The following is a 15,613-nucleotide window of genomic DNA, read 5'->3' on the forward strand; positions in this document are numbered from 1 at the left end:
ATATGATCACGAATCCTCTCCCTCAAGAACCTGTTGGATTTGCCCACATAGAATCTAAAGCATGATTGACAGCAGGCAACATACACTATGTTACGTGTATTACAATCAGAAGTACACTTAATTTCCCAAAGCCTGCCGTCATTAGGGGAACCTAAAAATCTGGAAGTGTCTATGTATCTACACTGGGGACAATGACCACATTTGTTGGTGTGATGAAAGTTAAAACTCTTGCTTAAATCAGAGGACATACATAAAGAAGGAAAACAGAGAAGTTGTTTAAGATTTTTGGTGTTCGTACAGGTGTATCGTGGGCAATTACCAACTAGTTGCTGGACATCATTATCGATCATCAAAATGTTCCAATTATTGATGATTGTTTGATGGACTACAGAATTATTATTTGCAAACGGTATAACCATTGATAGCCGTCTATTGTCACATACTCTCTTAATGCTTCATGCAAAGAGCCAATAGTACCAAAACCAACTTTCTCAGCAGCCACTGCTGATAGACCATTAGAAGCAGTTCCTTCCATTCACAAAAGAATGAAAAAACTTCAACCAAGTCCCAGGGTAAAAATGAAACACACAATCCCAGTGCAGAAGGAACTGCCAAAAATTATATAACAGCCAAGAAATATATGAACCAAAGTAGATGCGTGGCTTCAAAGAACCAGTCAGCGTGTATTCCAAAAAGGTAAAAGTTTAATAACGTGAGCGCTTTCGCGGTCCTGCCGCTTCTTCAGACATGAATAAAAAACATTAATGATGATGCTTACATATAGTGAAATTCAAAAAACATCACTTCCTGAACAAAGAACATCATTTCCTGAACAAAGACATAATTTCTTTCTTTTTAAGAACACCCTCTACAGACAGAGCACCGGTGTTGCTATGGGCGCCAGTTGCGCCAACTCATATGCCAACTTGGTAATGGTGGCTTGGGAGAGAGAGGTACTTTTCAACTGTCCACAGATCGCTTTTTTCAGACGATTTGTGGACGACCTCTTTCTCCTTTGGCGCGGTACCCATGCGTCTTTTGTACAGTTTTTTGAACATCTCAACAACCTTGATGGCTTTCTTCGATTTACCATGTTCTACTCTTCAGATTCAGTAGACTATTTGGATGTCACTGTTTATCGTGAGTCTAGATTTATTAAGACAAAAGTCTTTCGTAAGGCATGCTATACAGCCTCTTTTTTATCTCCTCAAAGCATGCATCCACCTAAACTGTTTGATAATATAATCAGAGGGCAAGCTTTGAGGATCTCACGCCTTTGCTCTGATGATACTGCTTTTAAACAGGAGCTTTCTACTCTTAGGAAACATTTTTGTAGCAGAGGTTATGCCATCGACAAGGTAGAGTCTGTCTGCAATACTGTTACAACTTTAAGGACCAGTCTTGGGAGACCCTATTTTTCTAATTCTACATACCACAATACAAACAGAGTATGTGACAATAGATGGCTATCAATGGTTATACCATTTGCAAATAATAATTCTGTAGTCCATCAAACAATCATCAATAATTGGAACATTTTGATGATCGATAATGATGTCCAGCAACTAGTTGGTAATTGTCCACGATACACCTATACGAACACCAAAAATCTTAAACAACTTCTCTGTTTTCCTTCTTTATGTATGTCCTCTGATTTAAGCAAGAGTTTTAACTTTCATCATACCAACAAATGTGGTCATTGTCCCCAGTGTAGATACATAGACACTTCCAGATTTTTTCGTTCCCCTAATGACGACAGGCTTTGGGAAATTAAGTGTACTTCTGATTGTAATACACGTAACATAGTGTATGTTGCCTGCTGTCAATCATGCTTTAGATTCTATGTGGGCAAATCCAACAGGTTCTTGAGGGAGAGGATTCGTGATCATATGTATTGCTTTACCAGAGGTGACAATTGTAGTGCAATATCTAAGCATATGCTCTCCTATGAGCATCATACCTTTCTATTTCAAGTAATACATGTTCAGCCAAGTTGTTTAAGAGGTGGCGATATTGTTAATCGCACTGAAGCAGCAGAAACCCGGTGGATTTTGCGGTTAGCGGCTCATTGGGGTAGGGGACTTAATGAGTCCGTCCCCCTTAAGCCATCCCTTAAAGGCAGATCTATCAGATGAATTTAGATTCAATGTTTTATATTTGACTGTCATTGTATTTCAATGTAGCTATGCTCTTTATATTTAGCGCTTCATGGTAGTTGTAGTTTTTTATATTTTTGTAGTTTTGGGCTAAGGAAATGATGTCTTTGTTCAGGAAGTGATGTTCTTTGTTCAGGAAGTGATGTTTTTTGAATTTCACTATATGTAAGCATCATCATTAATGTTTTTTATTCACGTCTGAAGAAGCGGCAGGACCGCGAAAGCGCTCACATTATTAAACTTTTACCTTTTTGGAATACACGCTGACTGGTTCTTTGAAGCCACACATCTACTTTGGTTCATATATTTCTTGGCTGTTATATAATTTTTGGCAGTTCCTTCTGCACTGGGATTGTGTGTTTCATTTTTACCCTGGGACTTGGTTGAAGTTTTTTCATATATATATATATATATATATATATATATATATATATATATATATATATATATATATATATATATATATATATATATATATATATATGGGTTCCCTTCAGAATTTAGAATCCCCAAAACCTCAAATTTCATATGATCGCGACCATATGATCGAAGTTTTAGAACGTCGATATTCAGAACAGAGATCTGCATACAGCGCAGAATGGGAAATTCTCCCTTTTCTTCACTGTAGTGCAATCTCAGATTTTGTATATTTAAACAGTGGGGGGTATGGGGTGAAGGGGGACTTGCCCCCCTGCAAAAACATTGATGAACATGGTTTTGTGTTCCTTTTGGATTTATTTCAGAGTTTCAAAGTTGTAAAACGTCGATCATATGGTCTCAACCATATGAAATTTGAAGTTTTGGAAATTCAAAATGTGTGTGTACTGCCATAAGGAAAAGGGACACAAAAAATGCCTTAGCGAAACATAGTTTACATTGTAATTACAATGAATTATTAAGGGTTCTGTTTCAGAACAAATAGACATTTTCTTTGGTGATTATGACTTACTGTTGGAGGTGCGGGAACTGAAGTGGCAGCTGCCCCTTAATGCTGAATCTTTCCCTGGTCTATATGAGTCCTTTAATATTAAATGTATGCTTAGGTAGCTTAGATAAACATCACATTAGTAATTCAGCTTTTATCATTAACAAAATATCTTTGAAACATCCAGAATCCTTACAAGCAGTGGCTAAGTTGTTTTTATTGCATGCTTATTACTGCTACATTACCTTCATTACTGCTACATTTCCTTGGCTATTGTTGACTAATTTTTATTATTTGTTTACATGAAGCAAAGATTTTTTTATTGGCTACTGGTTTTCTATCTATTGAAGTATGTGTGTGGATTTCTTTATTTCTGACAAAAGCACTCAGATACCAGTTTTGCCTCTGTATTTTTCCTCTGAGCTTTGAAAGTTTGTTAGTCGTAACTTTTCAAGGAATACTATTCCTGCAGTCATAAAGTATATGACAAAAGAAAGATTGAATCTGAAGTGGTTCAACTTAATAAAGAATGAAAGCATTCATTTTTACACAACTTTTTGGCTCTGTTCTTTATGGAAGGGATTTTAGTATTTTTGTTTTATTAAGTGACACATTATGGTAAAAAAATCTGTAAAAGGGTGCTTAATGTGAGTCAGCTATTAGCCGCTGTTAAAAGCAAGGCATGTAGTAAAAAAGGCTGAGATATTCATTTCTCAAGTAGCAAAAAAGGCTGAGATATTCATTTCTCATGAAGATGAAATTATATGACCAGCACTAAAGTTTTGGGAGTTTTGTCCTATTGTCCAGAAAAAGTAATGGAGAATCAGGAACCTGTCTGTAGATGTATTTGTTTATTTATTATCTCCATGGAACTTTTTCAGACTCAGCCAAGGAGCACTGTTTGGTTAAGTGACTTGATCAGAATCCCATAGTTAGGCAATGGAAGCTGAGGAAATCAAACCCTGGACCTCTGGACCACAGGAAACAGCTCATTAACAGCTTCTTAATCCTCTGTGCCATCTGCCAGACACAAATGTACTCCAAGTAATACCAGGAACATGCATGTGGAATATTAGTAATCCTGCTGTCCATGTGTCTGTACTCAGGATAACCACATTCTTGTTGATGGAACAACCAGACTAGTTTAACTTGGGCTGTACAACAAGTACTGTGAACTGTAAGCTGCTGTTTTCTTTTATGAGACTTGTGCATTGGCATAGCTTAAAGCAGAATTACATTTTTATCATTTAGAAATTATCTTTATGTTGAATAAGTAATGTGCACTTTAATTAAAGAACAGCCTTAAAGTCTTAAATCCTGCAATATATCCAGAGAGAGAGAGAGCGAGAGAGAGAGAGAGAGAGAGCTTTATTCAAATATAGCGTAAAAATGGAAGGTTTCATTTTTGTAGAGAGATGGTGCATATCTGCATTTTTTAACAACTGAGGAATGCAGTTTACAGTGCATTTAAAGCAGTGATCTTCAAATCAACAAACCAGGGAGTCTATGGAAGACAGTGTTTTCCTGACCTGACATAAATTCTCAGGGAGGAGTTTTCTGAGCTGCATCACTCCCTGTGAACTGTGCTGTTTTGCATGAACCAGCTATTTACAGATGCTCAAGCTCTTTGGTCATATCCCGGATGGTAAAGTTGCTGATGTACACAGCTGGGGATATTCTCCATTATCCTAGCTACCTAATACAGAAATGAATCACATTCACTTAGCCTTACCGCCAGATCTTTTAAACTTATTGTAAACAAGTGAGCATAACAGTTAAGGATAGATTTAAGTTACATTATTTCATTATACTTGCTTGGTAAGCCTCTGGATAACACCAGAGCTTCCAGCTATACTTTCTCAGAATCATCTTTTATTAATAGCACATGCCCATAATCAATATTGCCAAGCACCACATCAATAAAGCTGACTGCATTGTTTGTTTTACTTCAACTAGCTATATTTATACTTGTGTCTGTGTCTGCTTTATGTCTACATCTATATCTGTGTCTATAGCATTGTCTATAGCTAGCCTGAAATAACCTGAACAATCTTAAAGAACTGCTAATCTCGGAACATGAACAACAAAGAAATAAAAAGGAGCAGGTTTGAAAAAGTATTCTAAGCTATATTTTCCATACAAATTTAAATGCGTTAATTGCTTCTCTGAGTGTTTTAAGTAACATTACTCTAAATCTGAGGCCTAAATTCTTGAAAATACTGTCAAAAATGTAAATGCTATTATGCTGGCATTACTACTGAACCTATAAAAATGGATATTATGATGCTAGAAGCTCAAAGTCTATTAGCGTATTTGAAAATAATAGTAAGTCTGAAACTTATAATACTGAAATGTGTTAAGTTTAATGGCATGCCCCTCATTTTCTAAATCAAGTTTAAGAAAATAAGCATTATTTAGCAGAAATGATACCTTAGCACTTTTTAAAATAAGCATACAGTGATGCTTTTGCTTGCCATGTGAATTCAAAACTTGATACTGAGTAATGACCACCAATGAAAATATTTTTACCCTTGGTCATGTTCGTAAAAAATGTTGCTACATGTAGTAATAGAGTGACATAAGCTATCAATAACACTGTCATTTCTGAGGTGTTTCTGAGGTGTTACATACTGTTCAGAAAATTCTGAATCTTCAGATGAGCAAGCCTGATTTGGTTAAGTGCATATGCACTTAGTAGGATTGCAGGGTGGTGGCAAAGTGGAATTGTGCCGCCCTACTTTCTGTAATATGTTTAACCAAAAACCACAGCACATTAAGGAAACATGGATTTAGAGAGTGTCTACTTGAGCTTTCTGTTTACTTCTGCACCAGAAACAATTTAAACAGAATGAGATAACATTCATCTTGATATTTATGAGCACATCTAGTCATTGTCATCATATAGCAGCTGATTGTGGAAATAAATACTGGATTCTGCCAAATGCTATCACAGAACTTGCTGCTGCTTTAAAGACAGATGGTATTGTGTTGTGTTAGTATTTCCAGGACAGGTGGGCTTCCAGTAGTATAGTTCAGGGAGCAGCAAGAGCCAAAGTCGAATGTACATACACAAAAGGTGTGATAGGCAGGGCAGTCAGGTGGGTGTGGGAAACAGCCAACTGCTGGTGTGCAGGGTGCTAGTCAGAATACATTTCAAAGTCATTTATCTAATGTCATTCCAAAGGAACATTTAACAAATGTTCTGCATCTGTGGATCCCTAATATTGTCTTGAGGTGTGGTATTTTAGGCAAAAAAGGGGTAAAACTGCAGTGGTGGTGCTGCGGTAGCATTGTCGCCTCACAGTAAGACGTTGTTCGGTTCGATTTTCAGCAAGAGTGTCTTCTGTGTGGAGACATGCGTGAATGGGTGTACCTTCATTGAAGGTTGTGCATCGGGGCCGGCAACTCGGCACGTAAAAATCTATTGCCAATCATTAGCGGACCGGAGTTCCAGTGTGGCAACCCCTAACCGGGAAAAGCCGAAAGACACAACAACAGCAACAACAACTATTGTTAAAGGGGGCCTGCAGAGGATCTCTCCCACTGCATGGAGAATGTAGGAGTCTTTATCATTCATGTAAAATAGTTTTGTAATGTTTTTATTTTTATGAATTTTATTTTAGACAACATGCATTAAGGAAATGGCATTCTTTGGATCTGGGTTCAGGACTTTTAATAATAGCTATACATAGCATGTAATACTCAAGTACTTACTAAGACAGTGCTCAAATTTTCTTGAGCATAGGTAGCAGAGTAAAGGGGTCTATATCACTTTGTTGAAACGGCAGAAGTTCGAACACCATATGTTCGAACTTCTAACCTCGAAGTGCAAAATCATCGAAGGCTTAGAACAGCTATTTTTTTCCCAGGGAAAAAAATTGCTGTTCCAAGAAACACACACACAACACAAGCACACCAAAAAAAACAGCAATCCACACACATACACTTAAAATCCTACATCTAATCCTACACTAAACTGTACATACACTACTATATTTCCACTTACCTTAACCCAAACCCTAACCCTAAGGTCTGTCACTATCTCACACTCACCTGACCCGCGCCCTAACACTAACTCACCTATCCCACCCTAACTCTAAAGTCTGTCACTATCACACACCCACTTCACCAGAGCCATAACCCTAACTCACCTAAACTATGCCCTAACCCTAACAGCCACACAATCGCACACTTACCTGAACCCGGCCCGTAACATTCCACTACAGTGCTGAAAATCACAAAGCCACAGAAATGGCCCACTGAATTCTTTCCCTGGGAAAGAATTTGGTGTTCCCCGGCTTCACGATAATCAGTTTTCGAACTTCACAGTTCGAACATATAGTGTTCAAACTGCTGAAGTTTCAACGAACTGATAGGAACCTGAGTAAAGGACATGGTTCTTTCAGTGGGCAATCTAGCACTGAGCATACTCCTGGTAACACAAGAACTCCCCTTCTTCTATGACTTCTCATCAGGTTAAGGCAGACACAGGCAATGGGATTAGAACTGTATAATGAGGAATTTAGTATAACTGAATACATCTTTGTCATGCTAAAGAAGTAGGTCCCTTTATACTGCAGCATGATTCTGGAAAGCCAAATTGCATATTAATGACCAGTGGTATGCCAAAAAAAAAAAAAAAAAAAAAGAAAGAAATTAAGAAACATAAAAGTGCAATGGCTTGCATCTGTGAAAGAAGAACATCCCACCTTTCTGTAGAAGTTTATACCATATAAGCTATAGGTACTTCATGAGCTATTCAAGAGTCACTGCTTTATGACAAAATTATGTCTTAAACTTGATGGGATCTGACACAGATAAGCAGAAATGACGCACACACACACACACACACGCGTGCACACACACACACACACACACACACACACACACACACACACACACACACACACACACACACACACACACACACACACACACACACACACACACACACACACACACACACACACACACACACACACACACACACACACACACACACACACACACACACACACACATATACACTAACATCAAAAACAACTCATGCCCATATTTAATGACAGTTATGGAAACATACCCATTCAACCACAGGCATGTTTTCATACACACACACACACATACACACACACACACATACACACACACACACACACACACACACACACACACACACACACACACACACCACACACCATCAAAACAAGTCAAGCCCACAGTTAATGAGAGTTGGGAGTTTTGGAAATGCGTCTATTCAAACAGAGGCATGTTTTCTCACACACACACACACACACACACACACACACACACACACACACACACACACACACACACACACACACACACACAGATGTTCTAGAGCCAAAGTTTACACCACCAGGTGGCTAGCCATGCAGCAGTAGTTCTTTCACACCATGCAGTCACATGCATACTCACAACTATGGCCAATTCAGAGTGCCCAATCCACCCACTTCATTGCCTTGAAATGTGGGAGGAAAGCACAGCACCCGGGGAAATCCATGTGAACACAGAGAGTACATACAGAATCCTCACAGAAGGCACCCCGGCTGAGAATTGAACTGGGGAACCTCTTGCTGTGAGACAACTATATATGTATATGTTTAAAGATATCTACATATATATATATATATATATATATATATATATATATATATGTGTGTGTGTGTGTGTATATGGGTCTACTTCATATGACCTAAATTTCATTTGACTGAAATTCATTTGACTGAGACCTCAACATTGGAGGGTGTGGGGGCGAAGCCCCCCACATACTTTATACATTTTAAACCATACACATGGATATTTATAACTGCAATAAATAACTCTTTGCTGAAAAATAGAAGTTATGTTCTTACCATAACGTTCCATGTTAGTTGTCTTCTTCTCGCCTTCTTCTTGCTGGATGGGTTCGGAGCCGACCTCGGCTCTGACTCGGCCACTCTAAAAGCTCGAGAGTTGGTTCCACCGGCTCGAGGCTCCCCTTATATCCCACAATGCTAGGCATGAGTTACCTCAGATCTCGTTTGTAAGCTAGGCCCAGCTTATAATAGTAACAGAATAACTATAAACAAAGTCCACCTCTATAAACCAGGGAGAAGAGAAGGGTGACCTACATCCTGATCCAGGAAAATATGCACAGCAGCATATACCTAAAGTAAAGAGGTGGTAGAAAGAGAGGTCACAATCAAAACTCCTCTAGGTCTGTCCAGGCCAGGGGGAAGGTGGGTGGGACGCAAGAAGGCGAAGAAGACAACTAACATGGAACGTTATGGTAAGAACATAACTTCTATATGTTAAGTTGTCTATCTTGCCTTCATTCTTGCTGGATGGGACCGGCCCCTAGCACCTTGTCCCGGTGGCCTAACAGAACAGACTCTTGAGAACAGTGGAACCAAAGTTAGCTCTATGCCTAGAAGCTAAAGCCAACTTATAATGAGAAATGAAAGTGTGAGGAGTAGCCCAAGTAGCCGCTGCACAAATGGTGTCAATAGGCAGTCTGTCTTGGAAGGCTATAGAAGTAGCCAAAGCTCTGGTAGAATGGGCTTTAGGTTTGTTAGGCAGCTTTTGGTGTCTAATTTCATAAACAAGGGAAATTAGAGATGTTAGCCATCTAGATAATGATACCTTTGAAACTGAAAGTCCCTTTCTGCCTTCTGCATAAGAGACAAACAGTTGGTCAGATTTTCTGAATTGTTTAGTTCTATCCAAATAGTACCTTAACTGGACGGCGAACATCTAGCCAATGCAATTTTTGTTCAGACCTGTTAGAATATTCTGGAAAAACACAGGGAGGTCAATGGTTTGATTTAGGTTAGACGCCGAGGCTATCTTAGGTAAAAGACGGGTTGGTTCAGAAGATACCCTGTCCTTATGGAACAACAGATAAGGAGGTCGACAGCTGAGTGCATGAAGTTCTGAAGCTCTTCTAGCTGGAAGTAATAGCTACCAGAAAGAGTGTTTTCCATGATAGCAATTTTAAAGAACAGGAGGCTGCAGGTTCGAAAGGGGAAAGAATCAAAGAACTAAGAACTAAATTTAGGTCCCAAGGAGGAGGAGGATTTCTTATAGGAGGTCTGAGTAGAAAACTCCTTTCAAAAAGGCTTTGCAAAGCTTGTGGGACATTATGGCAGACTCTGAAATGCCCACATGAAAGTTAGAAATAGCTGCCAATTGAACTTTAAGAGTAGAAGGAGATGAACCTGCATGGAAGAGTTCAGCTAGAAAATCAAGGACCATTTGGATGGAAGCAGTGAAAGGATCTATGTCCCTTCCTTGAGCCCAATAGGCTAAACGTTTCCACTTACTCAAATAAATCTTTCGAGTGGAAGATTTATGGAAGCTATCAAAATATCTCAACAGAGTGAGATATTTGAGGAAGCCTGGCTAAGGTTGGAATTGGAGGAACCAAGCAGTGAGGTTCAGAGAGGGAAGGTAGCATGAAACTGACCCGACTGATGGATCAAAAGATCTGGAACTAGGTCCAGATGCCAAGGTCGCCCAACAGAAAAATGATGTAGAAAGGGGAACCAAACCTGTCGAGGCCAGTAAGGAGCAATGAGGATCAATGAGGCCTTCTGAGCGATAGCTTTCTGTATCACTTGAGAGATTAGTGGGAAGGGAGGAAATGCATACAGAAGTCCCCGGGGCCAAACTTGGACTAGAGCGTCTCTGCTGGGCTGGCCTGGTAAAGGGAATAGGGTGAAATAATCTTTGCACTTGCTGTTTTGGGGAGTAGCAAAGGTCGCAGCAAGGCTGACCCCACTTGAGAAAAATTTCTCTCACAACAGAGTCTTTCAGAGACCACTCGTGAGGCATGAGGATATGCTCTGCTCAACTTGTCCGCGATTTGATTGGACTTCCCGGGGATGTGTGTTGCTATCAGAAACCGTTGAGAAGAAATCGCCCATTGCCACAGTCTGAGTGCTTCTCGACACAGGGGGTAGGACCTGGTTCCGCCTTGTTTGTTCATTACTGCTACATTTCCTTGGCTATTGTTGACTAATTTTTATTATTTGTTTACATGAAGCAAAGATTTTTTTATTGGCTACTGGTTTTCTATCTATTGAAGTATGTGTGTGGATTTCTTTATTTCCGACAAAAGCACTCAGATACCAGTTTTGCCTCTGTATTTTTCCTCTGAGCTTTGAAAGTTTGTTAGTCGTAACTTTTCAAGGAATACTATGCCTGCAGTCATAAAGTATTTGACAAAAGAAAGATTGAATCTGAAGTGGTTCAACTTAATAAAGAATGAAAGCATTCATTTTTACACAACTTTTTGGCTCTGTTCTTTATGGAAGGGATTTTAGTATTTTTGTTTTATTAAGTGACACATTATGGTAAAAAAATCTGTAAAAGGGAGCTTAATGTGAGTCAGCTATTAGCCGCTGTTAAAAGCAAGGCATGTAGTAAAAAAGGCTGAGATATTCATTTCTCAAGTAACAAAAAAGGCTGAGATATTCATTTCTCATGAAGATGAAATTATATGACCAGCACTAAAGTTTTGAGAGTTTTGTCCTATTGTCCAGAAAAAGTAATGGAGAATCAGGAACCTGTCTGTAGATGTATTTGTTTATTTATTATCTCCATGGAACTTTTTCAGACTCAGCCAAGGAGCACTGTTTGGTTAAGTGACTTGATCAGAATCCCATAGTTAGGCAATGGAAGCTGAGGAAATCAAACCCTGGACCTCTGGACCACAGGAAACAGCTCATTAACAGCTTCTTAATCCTCTGTGCCATCTGCCAGACACAAATGTACTCCAAGTAATACCAGGAACATGCATGTGGAATATTAGTAATCCTGCTGTCCATGTGTCTGTATTCAGGATAACCACATTCTTGTTGATGGAACAACCAGACCAGTTTAACTTGGGCTGTACAACAAGTACTGTGAACTGTAAGCTGCTGTTTTCTTTTATGAGACTTGTGCATTGGCATAGCTTAAAGCAGAATTACATTTTTATAATTTAGAAATTATCTTTATGTTGAATAAGTAATGTGCACTTTAATTAAAGAACAGCCTTAAAGTCTTAAATCCTGCAATATATCCAGAGAGAGAGAGAGAGAGAGAGAGCGAGAGAGAGAGAGAGAGAGAGCTTTATTCAAATATAGCGTAAAAATGGAAGGTTTCATTTTTGTAGAGAGATGGTGCATATCTGCATTTTTTAACAACTGAGGAATGCAGTTTACAGTGCATTTAAAGCAGTGATCTTCAAATCAACAAACCAGGGAGTCTATGGAAGACAGTGTTTTCCTGGCCTGACATAAATTCTCAGGGAGGAGTTTTCTGAGCTGCATCACTCCCTGTGAACTGTGCTGTTTTGCATGAACCAGCTATTTACAGATGCTCAAGCTCTTTGGTCATATCCCGGATGGTAAAGTTGCTGATGTACACAGCTGGGGATATTCTCCATTATCCTAGCTACCTAATACAGAAATGAATCACATTCACTTAGCCTTACCGCCAGATCTTTTAAACTTACTGTAAACAAGTGAGCATAACAGTTAAGGATAGATTTAAGTTACATTATTTCATTATACTTGCTTGGTAAGCCTCTGGACAACACCAGAGCTTCCAGCTATACTTTCTCAGAATCATCTTTTATTAATAGCACATGCCCATAATCAATATTGCCAAGCACCACATCAATAAAGCTGACTGCATTGTTTGTTTTACTTCAACTAGCTATATTTATACTTGTGTCTGTGTCTGCTTTTTGTCTACATCTATATCTGTGTCTATAGCATTGTCTATAGCTAGCCTGAAATAACCTGAACAATCTTAAAGAACTGCTAATCTCGGAACATGACCAACAAAGAAATAAAAAGGAGCAGGTTTGAAAAAGTATTCCAAGCTATATTTTCCATACAAATTTAAATGCGTTAATTGCTTCTCTGAGTGTTTTAAGTAACATTACTCTAAATCTGAGGCCTAAATTCTTGAAAATACTGTCAAAAATGTAAATGCTATTATGCTGGCATTACTACTGAACCTATAAAAATGGATATTATGATGCTAGAAGCTCAAAGTCTATTAGCGTATTTGAAAATAATAGTAAGTCTGAAACTTCTAATACTGAAATGTGTTAAGTTTAATGGCATGCCCCTCATTTTCTAAATCAAGTTTAAGAAAATAAGCATTATTTAGCAGAAATGATACCTTAGCACTTTTTAAAATAAGCATACAGTGATGCTTTTGCTTGCCGTGTGAATTCAAAACTTGATACTGAGTAATGACCACCAATGAAAATATTTTTACCCTTGGTCATGTTCGTAAAAAATGTTGCTACATGTAGTAATAGAGTGACATAAGCTATCAGTAACATTTCTGAGGTGTTTCTGAGGTGTTACATACTGTTCAGAAAATTCTGAATCTTCAGATGAGCAAGCCTGATTTGGTTAAGTGCATATGCACTTAGTAGGATTGCAGGGTGGTGGCAAAGTGGAATTGTGCCACCCTACTTTCTGTAATATGTTTAACCAAAAACCACAGCACATTAAGGAAACATGGATTTAGAGAGTGTCTACTTGAGCTTTCTGTTTACTTCTGCACCAGAAACAATTTAAACAGAATGAGATAACATTCATCTTGATATTTATGAGCACATCTAGTTATTGTCATCATATAGCAGCTGATTGTGGAAATAAATACTGGATTCTGCCCAAATGCTATCACACAACTTGCTGCTGCTTTAAAAATAGATGGTATTGTGTTGTGTTAGTATTTCCAGGACAGGTGGGCTTCCAGTAGTATAGTTCAGGGAGCAGCAAGAGCCAAAGTCGAATGTACATACACAAAAGGTGTGATAGGCAGGGCAGTCAGGTGGGTGTGAGAAACAGCCAACTGCTGGTGTGCAGGGTGCTAGTCAGAATACATTTCAAAGTCATTTATCTAATGTCATTCCAAAGGAACATTTAACAAATGTTCTGCATCTGTGGATCCCTAATATTGTCTTGAGGTGTGGTATTTTAGGCAAAAAAGGGGTAAAACTGCAGTGGTGGTGCTGCGGTAGCATTGTCGCCTCACAGTAAGACGTTGTTCGGTTCGATTCTCAGCAAGAGTGTCTTCTGTGTGGAGACATGCGTGAATGGGTGTACCTTCATTGAAGGTTGTGCATCAGGGCCGGCAACTCGGCACGTAAAAATCTATTGCCAATCATTAGCGGACCGGAGTTCCAGTGTGGCAACCCCTAACCAGGAAAAGCCGAAAGACACAACAACAGCAACAACAACTATTGTTAAAGGGGGCCTGCAGAGGATCTCTCCCACTGCATGGAGAATGTAGGAGTCTTTATCATTCGTGTAAAATAGTTTTGTAATGTTTTTATTTTTATGAATTTTATTTTAGACAACATGCATTAAGGAAATGGTATTCTTTGGATCTGGGTTCAGGACTTTTAATAATAGCCATACATAGCATGTAATACTCAAGTACTTACTAAGACAGTGCTCAAATTTTCTTGAGCATAGGTAGCAGAGTAAAGGGGTCTATATCACTTTGTTGAAACGGCAGAAGTTCGAACACCATAAGTTCGAACTTCTCACCTCGAAGTGCAAAAACATTGAAGGTTTAGAACAGCTATTTTTTTCCCAGGAAAGAAAAATTGCTGTTGCAAGAAACACACAGACAACAAAAGCACACCAAAAAAAACAGCAATCCACACACATACACTTAAAATCCTACATCTAACCCTACACTAAACTGTACATACACTACTATATTTCCACTTACCTTAACCCAAACCCTAACCCTAAGGTCTGTCACTATCTCACACTCACCTGACCCGCCCCCTAACACTAACTCACCTATCCCACCCTAACTCTAAAGTCTGTCACTATCGCACACCCACTTCACCAGAGCCATAACCCTAACTCACCTAAACTATGCCCTAACCCTAACAGCCACACAATCACACACTTACCTGAACCTGGCCCGTAACATTCCACTACAGTGCTGAAAATCACAAAGCCACAGAAACGGCCCACTGAATTCTTTCCCTGGGAAAGAATTTGGTGTTACCCGGCTTCACGATAATCAGTTTTCGAACTTCACAGTTCGAACATATAGTGTTCGAACTGCTGAAGTTTCAACGAACTGATAGGAACCTGAGTAAAGGACATGGTTCTTTCAGTGGGCAATCTAGCACTGAGCATACTCCTGGTAACACAAGAACTCCCCTTCTTCTATGACTTCTCATCAGGTTAAGGCAGACACAGGCAATGGGATTAGAACTGTATAATGAGGAATTTAGTATAACTGAATACATCTTTGTCATGCTAAAGAAGTAGGTCCCTTTATACTGCAGCATGATTCTGGAAAGTCAAATTGCATATTAATGACCAGTGGTATGCCAAAAAAAAAAAAAAAAAAGAAAGAAATTAAGAAACATAAAAGTGCAATGGCTTGCATCTGTGAAAGAAGAACATCCCACCTTTCTGTAGAAGTTTATACCATATAAGCTATAGGTACTTCTTGAGCTATTCAAGAGTCACTGCTTTATGACAAAATTATGTCT

This window comes from Protopterus annectens, chromosome 10.part0 (assembly GCF_019279795.1).
Source record: "Protopterus annectens isolate FY-2018-M chromosome 10.part0, PAN1.0, whole genome shotgun sequence".
Classification (NCBI taxonomy): domain Eukaryota; kingdom Metazoa; phylum Chordata; order Ceratodontiformes; family Protopteridae; genus Protopterus; species Protopterus annectens.